Source organism: Caloenas nicobarica, chromosome 12 (genome assembly GCF_036013445.1).
Source record: "Caloenas nicobarica isolate bCalNic1 chromosome 12, bCalNic1.hap1, whole genome shotgun sequence".
Classification (NCBI taxonomy): domain Eukaryota; kingdom Metazoa; phylum Chordata; class Aves; order Columbiformes; family Columbidae; genus Caloenas; species Caloenas nicobarica.
The window spans coordinates 13,193,556-13,213,682 of NC_088256.1; the positions used below are offsets into that span (position 1 = coordinate 13,193,556).

Here is a 20,127-nt window from a genome sequence, read left to right on the forward strand (position 1 = left end):
CCTCCCCTAGTTTTTCAAGTTTTATATTGTCTTTCTCCCATACCTTACATTATCCAACACGTAGCATGTATGTTCTAACTGAATAGCTGTGAATGCAGAATATTAAAATACGGAACATGGCGATGTTGTATAATGTGCTTAGCTGTTGCAAAAACAGAGTTAGGCATATAAAGGCCCAAGTAATTGTTAACACTGAGCAAAAGCTGGAGCTTTGGAAGACTTCCATGAAGTAGAAATAGGCTGGGCTGGAACCCACCCTTTGGTGGACCCAACCATCTGACTCTTGCATCTGTGCCTCTTGGCAGGGACGTATCACACCTTGGTAAGACCACTAACTTTTTCAGAGAAAACACATAGAATTTATTGTGAAAGGGGAAGAAGCGAGTCACAAAAGCAGTGGTTTCATGAAGCAGCAGGCAGGGATTCTATTTTCTTCTAAAGTGCTGGAGAAAATGGATGGGTTTAGCTTCTTTTTTGCTCTCTCTTCATTGCAACTTGATCCCTCCCTCCAACAGCGACTGGCTGCAATGACTAAGCAAGAAGGACTGTGCCAGGGAGCTGACTGGACTGCACATTAACCAAGTAAGACATGATGGCCAACTAAGAGCAGAGAGTGTCCGCAACCTCCCTCACCTGAAGTGTCCTGACGCCCACTACGTGTCTGTCACGAAGGCACACCTGAGGAGCTCTAGGACAAATCAGAACAACTGAGTAGCGTCTCGTTCCCAACCACTTCTGACATCCTGTCAACCGCTTTGTAAAATTCAGACGTTCTTTTATCTGGACTCTACCTGCTCGTAATCATCTTTATTAGCTCGCTCTTTGTGCTGTTTGAGTTACCCAACAACAAAAAAAATCAGTAATGAATGCTTATGTCAAGAGTTACGCAAGAGGTTTTACAAAAGGTGAGGCGTTTCTATGCTTTGCCTGGATTAAGAAGAAAGGGCTTTATCATAATTGCTGTATTCTTGTATTTCAAGCAGATGGACTGATGTAATAATGGACATTGTGTATTTCTGCTTTTAAAAACAGCCTGGAGGATTTTGACTTCAGCATTCAGCACAAGGTACAGCCAAAAGGCCACGTATTTCTGATAGCAAAGCTTAGTGCGACAGCTCCCTGAGCAGACTTCTGTTCTCACTGGCTCTATTTGGTGACATTTTCAGATTTGATTGCAAAATCTGCCATCTCAGGGCCCTACTTCAGACATGTCAAACACTGTTTCCATAGAAAGACCAAAAAATGTCTTGAAACAACAGCACACACCAGGCTCAAACTGAAAGGTGTGAAATTATGCCAGCAGTGTTATAACTTTTGCATTGCTGAACTACATAAATGTTGCTTTTAATGCATCTTTTCAACTATTAAATGTTCTAGTGGTCTAGACATTCTGTAACTTTCATATTCGAGATGTGACATTTATTCCTACAACTATTGAAATTTCATCTACAAAGCTATGTATTTTAAAAGTTTTAAAGCAAACTGTTCATAAAATTACGCTCAACAGTCAAGCAAATGAAAGGGTGGGGCTCAAATCCAGTGTGTCGATAGGAACAGTAAAGAATTAATATTAAAACATCTGAAAAACAGGTTCTGAATAATGCCACGTGTAAACAAATAGGAAACCCAAAAGCTCTGTTTCAGTATGAAGATTACAGTGGTGTCTCACATGTTAAAGTGCACACACATTTTATTTACTAACAATGAGGACTTGGAGATAGAGGATTTGCTTTATCAATTTCAATCAATATAGGTGAACTCAGGAAGCAATTACAGAACCAGTGTATTTATTTGTTATTGGATATTGTGACATGTTGATAAAACACAGGAAATTTACACTAGAGGAAATCTTCAGTTCCTGCTCCCCTAGATTAACAAAAAGAAATGCTTTCTCACCTGTAATCGAAAGGCCTGTCTCATGGGAAAAGGGGACTTATGCACACAGAACTGCCTATAGATTGACAGAGGAGGAAGTTGTGTCATCTTTAATCCACAAATATTGCATAGAGAAAACACACCCTTGATATGTCATATCAGCACAACAGAAATATTTCACACGGCCAACAAATACAGTAGTTGATCTTCATTATAACTGTATAAAATACTAAAATGGAGAGTTGAGAGGGGCATAAATGTTCTCCAAAATAGTCAGAAAATATTTATGTCAAGAAAATAAGATCTTTCTAGATAAAAGTAATAGGTTAACAGTACTCTGAGTAGCAACCATTTGTCATTCATGACCCTGAAAAGGCACTCAACATCTGAGCCTGTAAACAGAGAAGATGGATAAAAATTGGCTTAGAACCCTGTAGGAATTGTCGGTGTTGAACACTGGGGGAAAACCATGAACAATTACAATTTTTAATTACTATTTATTAGAGCAGAAGTTATAAACGTGGGTAAGATTCTATTTAATGAAAGCAGCATCATCACGTTAACTTAGTATATTGACATGTAATAAATACAGCATATTAAAATGAAAACTGAAATAATCAGTGTATTGAACTTAGAACTGGTCCTCTATATCTTGCTAACGGACTTTGTCCAAAAGCAATTGTGGCTGTCTTCTGAATATAGCCAGCTGAATAAATACGGATATAACCCAAGCTCCTAGACTGCATTTTCACATTTTTACCTACATGCAGCACAAATCTGACAACATTTGACAATTCTTCTGGAACTTATTTGTAAGCAAACTCACACTAAATAGCAATCTCATTGCGTGTGTCTTCAAAAGGGCACATTTTGAAATCCTGTGAACAAATGTTCAACCTGCATATCTCTGGGGACTGTCATTATGCTGACAAGCATTACCCTTTCACTATCTAACGTTCAGAGTTTTGCTTAGACGATCATCCAGATTCCTGGAAGCACTACATCTACGAGTTCAGTGAAATCCGCCCTCCTAAAGACCAGCAAGTTTTCAGAAACACCTCTAGAATTGTAAATAGAAAACAAGCATTTTTTTCAGTGTGGGTTTTACAGAGGATGGGATTTTTTTTCGTATTTGGACATTTATTACTTCCCGCAATCGAGTGTAGAAGTCCCCCACACCTTCCAGTCCCATCATTTTAACCACCTGACTGAGGATGCACTTGATATGTTTGCTCTAGGATTTACATAGCTATGGTTTTTTTCCAATGACTTGTTATTACTAAATACCGTAACTTGGATATTTACATTATTCCCTACATTTAATCAGAATATAACACTCTGAGATCTCAATCTGTAACCTTTTGGATTCTTAGCAACTAGTCCACACAGGTCTGTCTGGCCCTGAGGAAGTTTTCGTCCTCTGTTATCCAAAAGGCAAACACAGATTCTTGTTTTGTGGCTCACTACATCAGTTTGACACTCTAACCGAAGGAATTACCTAAGCAAAAACCCCCCAGTATTTCATACCTTTAATGGTCAAAGGTCTTTCTTCTCCCACTTCTATAGAAAAACTGAAGAGCTATTATACAGTGGCTGTTCAGCATCCTCTTCTGAGCTCTGCTTCACAGAAAGTATCTGAGCAGGGGTTTGTCTGAATTACCTCAAGAGGAAACGGAGGGCATCCTCTGACATCAGCATCCATCTCTCTTCTCAGCATTAACTTCCTCTCATCTCCTGTAGATAAATACATGAAAAAAGTTACTTGATGTGAGTTTGCTGGGGTGCAGGGAGGGAAAGGGTATGAGGAGGTAGCTGTAAGGTATCCACCAACAAACTGAAAACACAGTAAATTGTTAAAAGGGCTGTGAGTGATTATAGCCAGAAAGGCAGCAATTAACAGACTAACCACCTAGCTGCTAATGCCCACAACAGATACTTTGCTCTCCAGTTAAACAGACAAACACAATTTTTCAACTGCAGCTGCACAGTCTGTTTCCAAGCTGAACAAACTTTGACTGTAGAGAAGTCACACTCTTTTTTTATGCCATGTTTATACTTTTAAAAACTCTTCTTAAAAATGCTTTCCACTCATCATTGTAAGAACTGTGGCAACTAACCTCACCTGCCAGAGACCTTAGTTCTGGTGTCCCTCTTTCTCACCTGTCCTCTGGAAGGTCTCCTGAAGAGGTGAGCCGTCATGAGGGGTAACATCTGGTGCTGCCATGGCGGTGTGAAGTGACTTGAATTTCACTTTGTTTTGGAACATTTTCTTACATTTTCTTTGTATCTTTCTGAGAGACTCCAGCTGCATGCAACTGTCCACCTCTGAAAAGCCACATTCATCAGATGAAAGATCAGAAGAAAACTTTTTTCGCTTTTTCTTCATTTTGTGAGCATTTCTCTCCTCTTCCCTGGGTCGTCTCTCACTTTTCTGTCCTTCATGCCTTAATTTATTACTAGACCTCTTATGCAACTTTTTAAGCTTATGTTCACGCTGCCTTGCCAAGCCCTCATGAACAGAATCAGAACAGAGGCTACATTTGCTGCTTTCCTTCTCTTGACCTTCCAGAGTTACATTTTTAAGGTAAACCATTAATCTTCTTTCTCCAGCTCTTGCAGGCAACCAGCCTTTATTACAACTGCTGTAAATTTCTTCACACCTTCTTTCTGTTCTCTTCATTGAGCCTCTATGTGGCTCTCTGAAGTACTCAGAATCACTGATCCCTTCCAACAAATCCTTTAATCCACAAGCAGATCTACATGTCTTGTATGGTACAGTGTCCCCATCGATACCATCTTCTTGTCTAAACTCCTTATCACGAGTAACAGCAGTGCAATCCAAAGAATGATTCAGTCCAGGACATGGTAAGTTATCAACAGCGAGTGAGTCATTCCTCTGCACTCCAAACGTTTTTGCAAACGTACCCACGTAGGTCTTCTTTTCTAACACCCTGTCTATTGACTCAGGTTCCCCAACAGTGACCAGTCTATCATTATCATTGCTACTACAATTTCTCTTGAGGTTCTGTACAGGACTCACTTCTCTGAAGTGCTGACCATGTTTGTTATTCCAGCTGATGTCAAAATCACTATCATCATCAGACACCACTCTTTTCCACCAGCACTTGTTTGCAGTGTTTTTTGGCTCGAAGCAAACACGTGCATAGCGTGGTGTCTGATAGTAGTTTAGTAAATAATGGATGAATTCATCAGTCTCATAAACCTTTTGCTTTTGGCAACTGTCTCCATCAGACACTGCCTGCGTGTAAACTACATTCAACCTTGGGTAGTCCCTTCCCTCGCGAGATTCGATGACCCTGCAGTCCTGAGTGACTGTAATCAGTAAAGATCCACAGGAGCTGCACGTGCCTCTGCCACGCAGTCTGGCAGCACCTGGGGCTGCAGAGGGGTCATTCAAAATCGTCCTGACTATATGATGAGCAGATGCACAGAAGTTACCCACATGTCCTTCCTCACTGAATAAGCTGCTACCTTCTTGGGTTAACAGGCAGTTAAGCTCTTCCTTATGTTGCAACTCTTTGTGTGTATGGTAATGGGACTGAATTGGTTCCTGATGTATGTCTTTCAACGCTGCTTCAGAAAAGGAATTGTCCTCCCTTATGCCCAAGGAAAGATCCACTTTTTGACTTGCCAACTGCACAAAATCCTTCAAATAAAAAAAAAAAAAAATTATGTACATTTATTGAACGGTATAGAGAGTGCTAAACTGCAAACTCATATGCAAGCAGTCCTACAGTCAGAAGAACTATACAGGTGACGGATAAGTTTGGCTAACATCACAGCTCAATCGTACAGGCTCACTGTTCCAAAGTCAGAACTATAGATCTTTAATCATCGCAGAAAGCCGCATTGTCAATTAGATGAGAAAGTGGTCCTTTCAACCAATTCACCTATCTCACTGCAACTGCATGAGAAAACGTTTATTCTTTCTCTGATCACAACATCACAACTAGTATTGCATGCAAGTGGAAAATTACAACACTTCTGTAGAGCAAATATTGGATTTAGAACAAATTGCTTTGTTATACATTGTTTTAAATGGGCCCAAATACAACCAATCTAGAGCTTTCCAAGTGGTGAAGCCAAGAAAATAGAAGCTTATCTAACACATCACCTTCATAACTAAGAAGGCAAGTGACAGTTGTTACGGGGCTCTAAAAGTCACGCAGAAGGGCAAGGGCAGCCTCTGACTTCAACTCTTAGCAAATTACAGTCCTTTAGAAATTGTTAACCTTAAGGATTGGGGAAAACACACACTTGTTAAAAGCTGCAAGCAGATTTTTCCTTAGCAAACAGTGAAGACAAAGCCATGTCAGCACCCCTGAGACACGAAAACTGTTTTCCTTTAAAACGTTTTTTCTTAGCCCAAAGCACTAAAATAAACCTTCAAACATTAATCTGTGTGCAAAAGCCTCCAATTTTGATCGCTCCTCTGCTGACTTTCCCAAGACATCAGCTGAATCCAACAGAAATACAACTGACAGCTTAGTGTTGGCCACACAAGAGGCTCCTAGAAATGCAACTGGCATATTGTGTGTCCGTTTAATTCCGCCACTTGCAGACCTGACACCAGAACAAGCAGAGGCGGCATCATTCATGTCCCCGCCCTGAAACTCCTGATTTGCAACACTGGACCCAGTCCAGCCCTATTTTTACACAGTAACAACAAGGCCTTGAACAAGTACCAAAGGCAAAGTTTCTGGGTGGAAATGCGCTACCTTTGCTCTCAGGGCAAGGCTGAGCGCAGACTGCCGCACAACTTGGACCTCAGGCCTTCTCAGTGTTTGGTCAGTCCCAAGGCGTTCTTCTGAATAGCATCAAGACATCAAATGTGTACTGAATTATTCAAGCTGTAACAAATACCCTTCAAAATTTAAAATATGTTTTAAAATAGTCTTACTTTCACACGGTTTAACAGCACTGTAAGCAGTCTGACAGACTCCACTCTTCTCTGAGCTAGCAGGGATTTCCTTTCTTCCCATTCAGGCATATTCTCTGGCCACTGCTGTTCTTCAGCTGGTACCTTCTGCTGCTTTGGGGGATGTTTCTCATCTCCATCTATCTGCCTCTCTTCTCTCCTCTCGAGCTTAGTTTTCTTTTTTTCTCTCTTGAACTTCTTTTCATCACCACGTCTTTTTCTAGGTAATTATCAATACGGCACAATTTAGATGACACTTGTTTTACATTTTGAGTCCTGGGGAATTGGATACAAGTCTTTGAGGTGCTAATAAAAAGCAACTAGTTGCCAAGAATCCGCATGTGGTATTTTTTGTTAGAATACTTTTTAAAAAAAACCACAGCACGTAGATGACATGCATCTAACTGATGCATACATCAAGAAAGTTCTTGTCCCTTCAAATGGTTTGCATTCTAGGATTTTCTTTATAATCACTGCCAAGACAACAGATTCACGTTATCATTTGTCTCCAAGGACTCAGCTAGAGACTGATCATTTGAATCCAGTTCTTAAGTTAACAAATCTCCCCTATAGATTAGCACGAGGGTCCCATTTAAGACATATTACAAGACTATTTCCACTGTTCTCAAAACTAAAGTTGAAGCTTTGTGCTGGGTTTAGCTGGGATAGAGTTAATTTTTTTCACCACAGCTAGTATGAGGCTGTGGTTTGCTTTTGTGCTGGAAGCAGTGTTGATAACAGAGATGTTTTAGTTACTGCTGAGCTTACACAGAGTCAAGGGCTTTTCTGCTCCTCACACCCACCAGTGAGTGGGCTGGGGGGCACAAAGGGTTGGGAGGGGACACAGCCGGGACAGCTGAGCCCATCTGACCAAGTCGCCGCTACGTGCGATGCAGCCCGGCTGTCCTGGGGCTGGCTGAGCACCCACCTGTCATGGGAAGTGGGGAATGAACCCCTTGGTTGGCTTTGCTTGTGTGCGCAGCTTTTGCTTTACTTGTTACTGTCTATCTCAACCCACAAGTTTTCTCACTTTTACCATTACAACAAAGTGTGTTAGAAATATTTTTAAGAAAGTATTTGAACAATAAGGTATTAATAATGGAAGCATAGCAATGTTTTCAGAGACTTCGCATTAGAGTTGCTATGCTTTGGGTGCGAAGTGTTGGGGTTTTTTAAGACATGAAGGTGTGTAACATGATTAATTACTAGTGACAGTTTAGAATGCTATCCAAACACATTATTTGCAGAATTAAAACTTCAATATACTACTATTAATCATATACAAAATTTAAGAACACTGCCCTAAATATAACAACGCTGAAAAAATAACACTTAAAAAGAGAGAAAGGCAGAACAGTGTTCATCTCTAGCTTTGGACCTTCCAGTCAACTGGAGGCACCTAGAAATGTACATCACACTAATTTCACTTCAGATCATCAAGACATTGATTTGTGATGTTGAAGCACAGAGCAATACAAAAAGCCCACACACAGAATCTTAAGCAATCAAGAGCAATTTGAGAGAAACAGCTTTCCGACTTCACTCCAGGCCCACAGAGTCATAGAATAACCCAATCTGAAAGGGACCTCAGGATGTCGCTAGTCCGATGTTTCTCATAGCCCAGAGCCCTCCATCTGACACCTTACACACAGAATTATCATGATGCTTCTCTTGTCAACGGTAACATTAATTTAAAACTATACAGCATTGCTTCAAGTTTTCCAACTCCTGTTTCCTCAAAGCTTGGATTTTTACAGTAGCTGCTCTGCCTTTATTTTACTTGGTGTGAGAGAGAGTAATAAATTTCAAGAAAATGGGACATTCTCTAAAAATACACTCTCACCTTTCAACCCCCTCTCTTTTTTTCCCCCTTTTTCAAACGTGCTCCTGTTCTTGAAGCTTTAGTCTTTCCAGGCTTCTCTTTCTTATGGCTCCTTCACTAAAATGTCTGGTTGTATCAAAAGTCACCTGTCACAGAAGAAGCAGAAATCAGACTTATCAGTCCAGTTTGCCATGTATTTACACAAACACAGACAATCTGCTGAGCAACGGAGAGACCCCGGGCAACCACCAAACACTACTGCACTCGTGAGAATGTTTCTGTCTACCTTGACACACCAGAACACCTCCTCTGGGGTTCGCACTGGGTTGTCAGTCAAGTTTCAACACCCTACTCCAAAATGTCTCTTCCTGCTGCGACATCAGGGGCTGACAATCTGACATCGCACCGTTGGCCAAACCCACGTCTGGCACACGATTCTGGGGACAAAAGGTTCGGTGTGCTCAGCAGAGCATTCCTGGCTGCAGGATTCGTGCAGTTCTGCCAAAAACAGAGTTCACTGAATCTCAGAGCAATGTATTTTGGATCAAATGCTTGCTTGCTTGCTTAAAAAACTATTAATTCTGTTGATGTTATGTTGATTTAATCAGCTTCAAATGCCCAGATGTGAGCACATGAAAATACTCAAGCAAATTGTATCAAGGTCTATCTACACTGAAGAAAAAAAAAAGTAATACGAAGTGTTATTTCCAGCACAGAGGTAAATTTTAAGGTCAGCTTAGAAATTACTTGCTGGGAAAAAATACCAATATAGGGTACACATCAATAAATACTGATGAAGGTAAGCTATTATGCTGCCGAAATTAAGCTTACAGATTGCAAGTTTTCTTCTATAATGCCAGACTAAGCATAGCATTTAAATGGATGCATCCCTCAGCATACCGAAGCAAAAAGGTACCAAGAATAGAAAGGGTACCCTTTACTAGGCAAGAACCACCTAACATAGAGCAGGACTTAAGTTTGGATACATGAACTTCATATATCACTATCTCTATACCCAAACAGGACGACCAGAAGTTTTTTTCCTCTCACATGCTTAAGTGTCAAAAGGGTTTATGGAGGGGCTTCCACCGGTTAACAAGGACTTCTCAGGCCTAATTTCAAGGAAAAAAGAAGTTGGCAAACCACCATCTGTGTCAGTTTCTTCCACGAAATCTCAGCAGCTAGTAACAAATAAAGGTTAATATATTTCAATTCTGTCCATATGCCTTTTTTTTGCCACCATTTAAACATAAATACAGATTAAACCAAAGGGCGTGGGAGGGAAGATACATATACACAGAAAACTGCAGGTGTGCCACATAACAGCTTCTACCGAAGCAACATGAAAAAAAGCCTGCAAGACAGTTGCCATAGGTTAAAAACTATACTGCCATCACTTGATGAACACCTGTTTGCCTTCAATCTAGGAGTCTATAGGGGAAGACAACTGCAGTGCAAGAATTTGTCTAGTAAAGAGGGTGACTACACTTTATTCAGAATGATGAAGAAAAGCAATACATACATATGAAGGAAAAGCTAGTGTAATTTTAAAAACTACCAATCAAAACCAACCAAACAAAATGCAATCATTTAAAACAAACAAACAAAAAAAACCCCCACACAACAGGAATCTCTGGAAGCATCAGCTACAGCACAGACTGCAGCACTGAATTGCTCCTGTTAAGGAATTGCTGCCAAATGCATTCAGAATTAACCACAACTTTGTCAGGCAAGGCTGAATACCTCACAATTAATCTCTGAATAGGGCCATGTATACATACAGACACACCTTCAGTATCTCAGATAAGCAAAGCAGATACACGCAAGGTACTTAGTACAAAACTGAAAAAGCGAATAGTCTCTAGAATCCTTTCTGTCCACTGTGCATTAAGAGCTTTCTAAAGCCATCTATAATGACAGTATCAGCTACACTTTTTCCATCACACTAAGATCTGAGGTGCAGCAGGTTGAAGCACCCAGGGCACCCCTCCTGAAACCTGTAGAGACATGAAAGTCAAGCCTGAAGATCTGCTGTACCCCAAAGCTTGTTCTGTTTTGCAAGTACATCTTCTATTAAACCAACTGATATTATCCTGCCCTTGCAAATCTTTCTTCACTTATATCCTCACACCATCATGGCTGCAACCATATTACTACTACTGCAATAAATCACCTAAAAGTAAGCCCAAAAGTCTCTTCATAGAACTGAGTGAGCTATAGGGGTTTGCCAGCGTAGAGCATTACCCTTGTTCATCCCCACTCTTCTTCATCACCAGGAGCTCTTCGAGCATCAGAAATGTGTTCCTCATTACATAACCGTGTCCAAAGCACAGAATTATTTACTGGCTGATCCATTGTCTTGCTGCTCAGCAGCACAGCCTTGTGGAATCTACTCTGACATATTAATATGGAATCTGACATTTGAGACCTTTACCAAATTATTGTTTCCTTTTAGGCATTCTGCCATGGTTATAACATCAGGAACACATTTGCCCTTGCACTAGTGTTTACTATGGTAACTGCAGGCTGAACCGTCCCTTGCTACCTGCACGCCTTCTGTGATCACATGTTCTGATAACCCCGATATATACTCAAAATAAATAAAGGTGTTACTTGAATGTATAAAAAGGAATCAAGACACTGATCTGAAACTCTACAGTTCTGTGATCAATTCCCAGCTATGCTGACGAATTCCTGCGAATCCCAGTAACTTCCTGTGTCTCAGGGGCCCAAAATAATGCAGTATTTTAGAACAGATTCAAGCTGATCAGGACCACAACAGCCCACCAGATCACTTATTCTGGCCTGTGCTAACCATATCTGGCTGAAGAACCTCTTCCAGGAAGGCATCTGACTCCTGTTTGAAAACACGACAATATGAAAACCTGCCACTTCCCATGGGAAGTTTGTTCCATTCCTTAATCATTCACCATTTGAAATGGAAGTCACTTCCAGATATTCATTCTTCATAAGCCTTCTTCTATTAGATGCAGATCCTTTTATCATCTAGGTAGATTTGTGGGGGGTTTTGTTTGGTTCGTTGGTTGGTTTTTTGTTTTGGTTTGGTTGTGGTTTTGTTTGTTTGGTTTTGGTTTGATTCGGTTTTTTGTTTTTTCCTCTAACAGACTATAATCCAGGTGCCTCTCAGTCATGTTTCTTATATAAAATACATAGCTTGAGCTCTTCTTGAGAGCTCTCTCCCCTCTCACAGTCTCTCATTGTGAGGCACTTTCTCTAGCCCCTCAAGTCATTTTTGTTGCAATGTTCTAACACTCTCCAAAGTGAAACATACAAATCCCAAACCTGTACACAGTAGTAATTTGGTCAGTGCCATACATAGTGAATTGACTCCTTTAAGACTACTTTCTATCACCACTTAAACATACTCTTCACAACACTGCAATGGAAACCCAAGCTGTTGTTAATTACAATAACCCTTTCATAGCCTTGCAGAAAAGCACAAGGATAAATCAGTAACTCTGAAATTATTTTCCTGAATATCTGCACAATCCTTTTTACATTGACTGTGTTATCTTAGAACACCCTAAAACATGTCACCCAAGTTCATACTTTAAAACAAAATCAGACTTTCATGAAACATTAATAGCCTGGCAATATCTAACCTGAAACACCCATATAGTCCATATGAGCAAAACACAAGTCACAAGAATAATTTGATCCAGAGGTGCCCCTCACATTTCCTCACAGTAGAATCATAAAATCACTTCAGTTGGAAAAGACCCTCAGGATCATCAAGTCCAACCATAACCAAACTCTAGCACTAAACCATGTTCCTAAGAACCTCGTCTAAACGCCTTTTAAACCCTTCCAGGGATGGTGACTCCAGCACTGCCCTGGGCAGCCTGTTCCAATGCCTGACAACACTTTCCATGAAGGATTTTTTTCCTAATGTCCAATTTAAACCTCTCCTGGTGCAACTTGAGGCCATTTCCTCTTGTCCTATCACTTGCTGCTTGGGAGGAGAGACCAACCCCCTCCATACTACAACCTCCTTTCAGGCAGTTGCAGACAGCGATAAGGTCTCCCCTCAGCCTCCTGTTCTCCAGGCTGAACAGCCCCAGTTCCCTCAGCCGCTCCTCATAAGACTCATAAGAGTAGCACTAGCTCAAACAGCTCTTACCATCCCCAGTTTCCCAGCTGGTCACTCATGCCAGGCCCGGGGCCATCACAAGTTTCTGAGACCATACCATCAACCAGGTCAGCAAAGAGCTCTAGCTTGGAGAGAGGGGGAAAAAAAAAAAAGAAAAGAAAAAAAGCAACGTATTTTGCCAGGTTACTTTTCAGACAGCGCAGCCCTTACGCAGTTCCACCAGCAGAGCTGCAGGACAGCTGGAAGCAGAGGGGATATGTCAGGTCTGCAGGGGCGGGCGTGCAAGAGCAGCTATGAGCAAATAGCAACGGGGCAAGACTCCGTATTGAACCACAGCAGCAAAGAGTTTGTCACCCAAGGAAAAGCATTTACCAGAAAGAGTCACTTGGAGAAGTTTAAACAAAAGGTTTAAACAGCTTTTCAGCCTGGTTTATTCAGCTTTGTGCAAAATTAAGTGACACGCAGAGATGATCAGAAGTGGTGCTGCTCGCTCAAATACCGCAAACAAAATGGGCATTTTCAAGCTAACGCCACGCATTGCCACTTCGTGCTGCGTGCTGTGAGCTGGGGATGAGGAAAACCGCAAGCCAAAGGCATCTCCATGGATGCAACTGCGGCAAGGCCGCGGTCCCCCTGCTCAGCGGGAAGGTGCCCGAGCTCCGGCGGGAGCCGCGGGCACCGCCCGCCACAGGGAGCCCCGGCCAGGGCCCGAGGGGCGGCTTCGGCGGGAAGCGGAGTCCGGAGGCAGCGGCAGGGCCCGGCCGGCCCTCCTGCCCCGGCCGCGAGCCCCGGGGAGGGAGCGCGGCAGCCGCCCCCGGGCCCTGCGCGGGCTGCCGGAGCGCCCCTGCGGCCGCACGCCAGCCGGGCCAGGAGCGCCCCGGGCCCGGCGACCCGCGGCGCCCTACCCGCGGGCCAGCGGAGGGGGCGAGGGGCTGATGCCTCTCCGCTCCAGCCCACGGTCGCCGGCCCAGCCAAGCTCGACATCAGCCGGCCCGTCCCAGCACGGCCGCGGGCTCCGAGCAGCCCCACCGGAGCTGCCGGGAACCGCTCCATCCCCCGGCCCGGGCCCGGCCGACACGGAGGGGAACGGCGACCCGCCGGCCGCAGCCCCTTCCGCACGCGGGCCGCTCCCCGGCAGCCGCGACCGCTTCCCCGGGCCACCGAGCCCAGCCGCCCGCCCTGGCAGCGCCCTCCGCTGGCAGCTCCGCAGTCCCGCTGCCTTACCGCTCCAGCCGCCGCTGCAGCCGCCGCCCACGCTTCTGGGCGCCGGTGCCACCGCCACTGCGGGGCGGAGCGCGGCCACGCCGAGCAGCGGCGGCGGGACCCGCCTCTGGGGCGCGCTCGGGCGCCGCCCGCTCCTCCCGCCCCCGGGAGCTGCGCTGGCGGCTGCGCCGAGCCCTCGACCCCAGGGCGGGGGGCGCTGCACCCGCGGGGGCCATTTTGTGGCGGGCAGACCCCGGGGGAAGGGCAGCTCGGGACCGTGCGGTGTTTGGGGATTTCACGCGTGTTTTTGAGGAACAATCGGCAAAGTGGGGCAGGGCGGAGCCCCAGGAGATGCCGGTGGCTGGGCATCGTGTGCGTGCATTGTCTTAAAAAAAACCCAAAGAGTTACTTCCTCAGCAATTGCCTTTTCTATGTGGTGCAAAGGCTTAGTTACAGGGGTGTGATGCAATACCATGTTTTTCTTTGTCCTGTAGCAAAAGTAGCTCATCCAGCACTGCTTCATCTGAGTGATACATGTGGGAGGATTAATATCAACTCTTCCCTGTTTTCACACCGGCTTCTGTGTGTTTAACCAACAGAGCCTGTCTCTAAGCACTGTGTGGCAGTCAGCTCGCCGCAGGGGAGCAGCTCCCAAGGGTGTCAGCACCTCGCCAGCACGCTGTTGAAGGTGCCTGTTGAAGGTGCCGTCTGCATTGTCCACAATTGTTCTCCCTTTAAGGTCACCAATGGACTTCAATTTAGGGCAGTCATTCACGCAAATACCCCTTCAGTTTTCAGTGGCTTTTTGTTTCTTGCAATCTTCCAAACACAAGTGTAAGACATGTTTTATATCCTTTCTCCCCCTTCTTAAAAACAGACACGTTATTTCTTCCCTTGTGTTACTACAGCTGTAACCACAATGGTCAATGATTGTAGGAAGCACGCAAGGCTATGACTGCAGGCAGAGGTGTGAACCAAGCACTTCTGTTCTCAGGTGGCCCAATTGCTATGTATGCAATTACAGCCTAAGAGCAATTGTTACACGTATATTTACTGCAGGGCTGGTCCCGTGGCGCCCGCCAAAACAGCCATGAGTGATGGAGAGGCAGTGATCAGGAATGCAGCCATGTCAGAAGACTTGCAGCAAGACGTGTGGACTGTGCTACTCAGGCCTTGGAGAAGTACAACATTGAGAAGGACATTGCTGCTCACACAAAGCAGAAATTCGACAAGAAGCACAATCCCACCTGGCACTGCGTCGTGGGAAGGAACGTTGGCAGCTACGTGACTCGTGAGACCAAGCACTTCATCTCCTTCTACCTTGGCCAAGTCGCTATTCTTCTTTTCAAGGCTGGTGAGAACCATGGACTGTTACTGAAACTTGCATCCAGTTCCCAGACCGTGTGCCGACTCCTCTGACCAGTTACCGCAGCGTTCCTGAGGACACAGGCCTTGACCTCCACGGCCTGTTCACCTGCGCTGTTGGCAGCGCTCCTGGCTGGCGCTCCCCTGCCTGATCCCTCCGTCGTGGGGGTGGTCGCCGTTGCTCAGGCCATGCCTGGACCTCCCCAGTGACTCCAGGAGAGCTGCTGGCTCCGGGTGGGTCTCTCCACTGTCCAGGCATTTCCCTGTCTCAGCAAAACCCTCTGTGCCAGACCTGCTGCTCCGCTGCAGATCGCGCCAGCTCTGGGGAAGCTCCCCTCAGCGACTGACAGTAATGTCAGAAACAGGGGCAACATCAAGCTTGCCAGCCACTCTGGGAATAAGATTCTTCCCAAAGGCAGGTGCTCCAACACCAATGTGGGTGTAATTAATTTTTGATCAGAAATGCAGCCATGTCAGAAGAGATGCAGCAAGACGCTGTGGACTGTGCTACTCAGGCCTCGGAGAAGTACAGCATTGAGAAGGACATTGCTGCTCACATAAAGAAGCAATCTGACAAGACATACAATTGCTGTTGCTCTCACAATGCCTGATCTTTTCTCCCAGACCTGAGGTGGAATCATGAACAGTCTAGAGGTTCTGAAAGCTTTGGAAGCTTTTGCGAATGAGCCCAGTTACACTGGGTGGAGCGACCTCAGCTGTAGCCCGGGGATTCTCTCAACTCTCTTGTCCCACACAGACTTCCATGAGGAAATGCACATGTTAGTGAAAGATGTCTTTTCACCAAGAGGGGAGAGACTGCGATGGGACCCAAACCTGGAGAGGGTCATCTAGATGCCCTTCTGAGAGGTTGGGTCTTGGGCAAACTGGGAAAAGCTGGACACAAGACAACGTTACAAGAAGCCTGACGCCCACTGAAGGACCATGTGGAAGGAAAACATCCACTGTCAGCTGATCTGAGGAGTCCTGAAAATATTTTGAAGCATGGAGACAAAACTACTGTAGATACTATGCTGTAGCATCACAAGCCAGAAGACGTGCAGGAGGAGAAGGACCAAATTGAACCAGTTCATAGAGCCATCTCCTAACCAGAACCAATTCCAAAAGTTCTCACCTTTGTCAGTAGCTTTTTTATTTTTTAAGGTTTTTTTAATGTCCGGTTTTATTTTGGCTGGTCCCTTTCCACAGGAGAAAAAATAACAACAGCCAAACTCACACCAACCACCATCTTCTGCATGGATTAGATTGTGCTGTGGAAAGCCGAAGTCATCTGCTGATTCATTTTATCAGCCAGAGCAAGTACATAAAAACTCGACCAAAAAAACGAGTAATGAAAATGGGAAGACTGGATGGAAAAAATGCGTGCTCAGGAGGAATCTTAAGCTGAGGCTTGTCTTGTGCAGATGAGACAGAAAGGCAAACCTGTGCTCCAGATTCCCTTACCACCTGTCCCGAGGCCCTGAAGTCTCTTTTGATCAGCCTTGGACGACGTGTTGTGACTTCATCACCACCCACGTGAAGACCAGTAAGAGGCACTATTCTGAGGGCTGTACCAGCTGGGAAGCTTCTTAGTGATGTCCTTAACCCGGGCCCCAGGCAGGCAACAGACTTCCCTAAGAGGAGGGTCTCTCCGGCATATTGGACCCTGTGTTCCCTCAGAAGGGGGTTCTGCTTCCTTGTGGGTTTCCTAGAAGGAGTTGTTGGCCTGGCTGCAGCTCAGACCATAACCTCCTTTGGAGTCTGCACCAAACTGCTGCTGGTTTGGCTAGGAGGGTCGAGTGCATCCATCACATCGTGCATCTGACGTGGTGATAGAGCACATAATGTGTTCACCTTCATCTGTGCCCCGCACGCTCTGTTCCACACAGGCCTGGTCCCGTGGTGGCTGCCAAAACGACAACGATGAGTGATGGAGAGGCAGTGATCAGGAATGCAGCCATGTCAGAAGACTTGCAGCAAGACGTGTGGACTGTGCTACTCAGGCCTTGGAGAAGTACAACATTGAGAAGGACATTGCTGCTCACACAAAGCAGCAATTCGACAAGAAGTACAATCCCACCTGGCACTGCGTCGTGGGAAGGAACGTTGGCAGCTACGTGACTCGTGAGACCAAGCACTTCATCTCCTTCTACCTCGGCCAAGTCGCTATTCTTCTTTTCAAGGCCGGTGAGAACCACAGACTGTTACTGAAACTTGCATCCAGTTCCCAGACCGTGTGCCGACTCCTCTGACCAGTTACCGCAGCGTTCCTGAGGACACAGGCCTTGACCTCCACGGCCTGTTCACCTGCGCTGTTGGCAGCGCTCCTGGCTGGCGCTCCCCTGCCTGATCCCTCAGCCGTGGGGGGTGGTCGCCGTTGCTCTTGTCCCCAGCTTTATGTAGATGATATCACGTGGTGTGAGATATCCCTTTGGGCAGTTGGGCTCAGCTGTCCCGGCTCGGTCCCCTCCCAACCACTTGTGTACCCGCAGCCCCCTTGCTGGTGAGCGGTGTGAGGAGCAGAAAAGGCCTTGACTCTGTGTTAAGCTTAGGATAGAATTAGAGACTGAATAATTTTAATTTTTGAAGCGTATTTGTTACAGCTTGAATAATTCAGTAGACATTTGATGTCTTGATGCTATTCAGAAGAACGCCTTGGGACTGACCAAGCACTGAGAAGGCCTGAGGTCCAAGTCATGCGGCAGTCTGTGCTCAGCCTTGCCCTGAGAGCAAAGGTAGCGCATTTCCACCCAGAAACTTTGCCTTTGGTACTTGTTCAAGGCCTTGTCATTACGGTGTAAAAATAGGGCTGGACTGGGTCCAGTGTTGCAAATCAGGAGTTTCAGGGCGGGGACATGAATGATGCCGCCTCTGCTTGTTCTGGTGTCAGGTCTGCAAGTGGCGGAATTAAACGGACACACAATATGCCAGTTGCATTTCTAGGAGCCTCTTGTGTGGCCAACACTAAGCTGTCAGTTGTATTTCTGTTGGATTCAGCTGATGTCTTGGGAAAGTCAGCAGAGGAGCGATAAAAATTGGAGGCTTTTGCACACAGATTAATGTTTGAAGGTTTATTTTAGTGCTTTGGGCTAAGAAAAAACGTTTTAAAGGAAAACAGTTTTCGTGTCTCAGGGGTGCTGACATGGCTTTGTCTTCACTGTTTGCTAAGGAAAAATCTGCTTGCAGCTTTTAACAAGTGTGTGTTTTCCCCAATACTTAAGGTTAACAATTTCTAAAGGACTGTAATTTGCTAAGAGTTGAAGTCAGAGGCTGCCCTTGCCCTTCTGCGTGACTTTTAGAGCCCCGTAACAACTGTCACTTGCCTTCTTAGTTATGAAGGTGATGTGTTAGATAAGCTTCTATTTTCTTGGCTTCACCACTTGGAAAGCTCTAGATTGGTTGTATTTGGGCCCATTTAAAACAATGTATAACAAAGCAATTTGTTCTAAATCCAATATTTGCTCTACAGAAGTGTTGTAATTTTCCACTTGCATGCAATACTAGTTGTGATGTTGTGATCAGAGAAAGAATAAACGTTTTCTCATGCAGTTGCAGTGAGATAGGTGAATTGGTTGAAAGGACCACTTTCTTATCTAATTGAGAATGTGGCTCTCTGCGATGATTAAAGATCTGGTGGCGTTTTGTTTTCGCATGTCACCGTCACACGTGATGGAGCCCAGCTGTCCTGGGGATGGCTGAACATCTGCCTGCCATGGGAAGTGGTTAATTAATCCCTTGGTTGGCTTTGCTTGTGCACTCGGCTTTTGCTTTACCTGTTTTTTTTACTGTTTTTATCTCAACACACGAGTGTTCTTAGCTTTATCCTTCCAATTCTCTCCCCCGTCCCACCCGGGGAGTGAGCAAGCGGCTGCATGGGGCCGAGTTGCCAGCTGCGTTTAAACCATGACAAGCTGTCACACCTTTTGGAGAACTTGTCCTGTAGAAAGCAGATCTACTAAACAACCAACGTGACATGTCACAGAAACCTCCAGAAAATTCAAGGAACAAAGCATCCACACAAATAAGTGTTTAAAAATATTTTTTAAGAAAGTACCTTCTCATGGAAGCATAGCAATGTTTCCAGAGACTTAGCATTAGAGTTGCTGTGCTCCACATGCCAAGTGTTGGGGTTTTTTAAGACATGTAGATGTGTAACATGAGCAATTACTAGTGACAGTTTAGGATGTCACCCAAACACATTAGTTTCAGAATTAAAACATCAATATGCTATTATTTATATATGAAATTTAAGAACACTGCCCTAAAGATGACAACAAGGGAAAAAATAGCACATCAACAAAGCCTGAACTAATTGACCTTGTAAACCTTATCAATGATGTTCACTCAGTTCCTCACTTTCAGCATCAACACGCAGGGTTTCGGCAGCACAACTCACTGGTTAGGAAGCAGTCTTCTTGGCTAGTAGTGCTGGAAGCAACGAGTACCCAATGGATGGCTTTGATCGCTGTGGAAAGACGCTTACTTTTAAAGGCAAAGGAAAGCGTCCTGAATGCACCTAGGTCACGGTTGTGAATTTCTGTTGTGGTTTGTTGCTCTTGTTTCAAGCTACATAAATGCAAATAATGTAATACTACGTGAATGCGAATGGAAGCCGCAAGCGCTGGGGGCTCCCGCCGCCCTGGTGCCGCGGCGCAGCCCGCGCAGGCCCGGCCGGGGCGCTGGGCAGCGCGGGAACGCGCGGCGCCGCAGAGCCCGGGCGCGGGTTCTCCCTTCCGCCCGGAGACGCGGCGGCGGGGCGGGGCCCGGCACAGCCCCTGCGGGCGGAGCCGCCCCCGCGCTGCCCGCGCCCCGCCG

General features: G+C 45.3%; 1 long non-coding RNA gene and 2 pseudogenes across 3 annotated transcripts; 2 read left to right on the top strand and 1 right to left on the bottom strand.

Annotated features, from left to right (window-relative positions):
- Positions 1–1,408: 1,408 nt before the first annotated feature.
- On the bottom strand, positions 1,409–14,037 carry LOC135993516 (uncharacterized). 3 transcript variants are annotated; one of them, XR_010606883.1, is made up of 5 exons: positions 13,972–14,037; positions 8,658–8,782; positions 6,797–7,034; positions 3,998–5,542; positions 1,409–3,609 (listed from the first exon to the last, which is right to left on the bottom strand). It is a non-coding gene; the product is annotated as an uncharacterized LOC135993516 (long non-coding RNA). The 3 variants fall into 3 exon arrangements; XR_010606881.1 differs by having other exon boundaries at positions 1,410–3,609; positions 4,036–5,542; XR_010606882.1 differs by lacking the exons at positions 6,797–7,034; positions 8,658–8,782 and having other exon boundaries at positions 1,412–3,609; positions 4,036–5,542; positions 13,972–14,028.
- A 1,003-nt stretch (positions 14,038–15,040) lies between these two features.
- On the top strand, positions 15,041–15,369 carry LOC135993680 (dynein light chain 2, cytoplasmic-like; annotated as a pseudogene).
- Positions 15,370–17,235: 1,866 nt separating this feature from the next.
- Positions 17,236–17,564, top strand: LOC135993681 (dynein light chain 2, cytoplasmic-like; annotated as a pseudogene).
- Positions 17,565–20,127: the final 2,563 nt, after the last annotated feature.